Genomic DNA, 1,642 nt, shown 5'->3' with positions numbered 1-1,642 from the left:
CCTATGCCAACATCCGACCCCTACCGGAGCTCCCAACTAGCCCAAATCCCCAGAACCCCCGGCCAGATTCCCCAGCATCCTGGCTCCAGCAGGGATCCGCCAGGGGTCGGATGTTGGCATAGGACCTCAAGGCGGTCTCCTCCGGTCGTCAGCCCGGTATCGATGGACGCGTTAGACAAAAGGCCGTCCCAAACGCGAGAGAGTTGCGCAATTTAGAATAAAATCCGCATTTTAAGTCGACATTTTCGTATTTTGGCCCTATTTTGGCCCAGTTTGGGTGTGTAAATGCCCGAAACTGCTCCGAATAGACCCCTCGATGGTGAATCTACCGGTCTCGATCCCAAGGAACATATTAGTTGCGACTCTCGAGGCCGGCACTTCCACTTTAGCCGACCCGATTCGCCGAAAATATGCCTATTTTACGGCCGCTCGACGGGCCTCGAAACAAAGAATACGGCTTTCCGGGCACTTCTGGTGCCAAAAACCTATGGCTAGATGGCATCACGGACAGCCCCGTCGACGGAACCAACCTCCTAGAGCCGCCGGTCGAAGCCTCTCGACTCAAAACTGCCGCCGTAGGGCCGGTTCCGTGCCTCGAGATCCGCCTCGTACTCGATTCGGGGCCCCGCCGACCCGTAGGTGGTCGAGATTCCTGTGTTATTTGGTGCGGCTAGTCGCCCACGCCCCGGGGGGGCTTCGATCCGCCGAGAGGACGAGAAGAGACGACTCAAAACGACCGACGTGGCATCGGTTCGGAGCCCGGAGATACCGCCCGTTCGCGAGTACGGGCCCCGCGCGGCCTCGGGCCGAGGTAGGCCGCCGGGTAAGTCGTCGAGTCCGAAAGTAACCCGTCAGGTAAGTCGTTTTGGCCGAATGTAAGTCGTAAGTAACATGTTAGGTAAGCCGTTACGTCCAACCCCGGTCCTGGTCTCGGACAGAAGGCCTGATGGATGGGCCACTCGGGGCAACCAGCAGCCCTCTGAGCCTGTTGGGTGGGGGCTCCCCGAAGGAGAGACTTTTCCTGCAGAGGCCCTCGGCAGATATATGGCGGGAGACCCCAACCTTGCACTAGTTGTTGAGGGGCGCGTAATCAAGCAGCCCCACGATGGGCTACAAGTGAGATCGATGGTCAACCGCCGCGCGCCGAAACCCTGGTGGTCGCCGCGGCCGGCGGTGCTGTGGTGCGTCGCCGCGGCCTTGGCGCTGCGCGCGGCCGTCGGCCCGCGGCGGCGGGCCTTCGACCCCCACGCGATCCTCGGCGTCGCGCCGGCGGCGGGCCGGCGCGCGATCCGGCGGGCGCACGCGTCGCGGCCGTCGCGCGAGGCGGCGCTCGCCGTCGCGGCGCTGGTCGGCGACGCCGCGAGCCGGGCGAACTTCGCCGCGCACGGCCACCCCGAGGGCCCGCCGCGCGGCGGCGGCGCCGCGTTCGCGGCCGCGGCGGCGGCCGCCGCGGCCTGCGCCGCGGCGCTGGGCCGGCCGCCGCGGCGGCCCCGCGCCGCGCAACAATCCTTCGCCGCGGCGCGCGCGGCGGCGCGGCCGGCGACGCTCTCGGCGTGGCTCGCGGTCCTCGGCGGCTCGCTCGACGTCGACCTGCCGCCCGTGCCGCTCGCGCCCTCCGCGGCGGCCGCGGCGGGCGCGGAGG

At 67.4% G+C, this 1,642-nt stretch overlaps 1 protein-coding gene across 1 annotated transcript in view; it reads right to left on the bottom strand.

Moving 5' to 3' along the window:
* AURANDRAFT_68404 (hypothetical protein) overlaps positions 1 to 1,642 on the bottom strand; it is a gene marked incomplete at both ends in the record, with an annotated part of 35,982 nt that overhangs the window by 31,609 nt on the left and 2,731 nt on the right. The gene's annotated exons all lie outside the window — the stretch shown is intronic.

This window comes from Aureococcus anophagefferens (genome assembly GCF_000186865.1).
Source record: "Aureococcus anophagefferens unplaced genomic scaffold AURANscaffold_125, whole genome shotgun sequence".
Taxonomy (NCBI): domain Eukaryota; class Pelagophyceae; order Pelagomonadales; family Pelagomonadaceae; genus Aureococcus; species Aureococcus anophagefferens.
The sequence above is the reverse complement of the archived record's forward strand: the minus strand, read 5'-3'. Positions and strand labels throughout refer to the sequence as shown.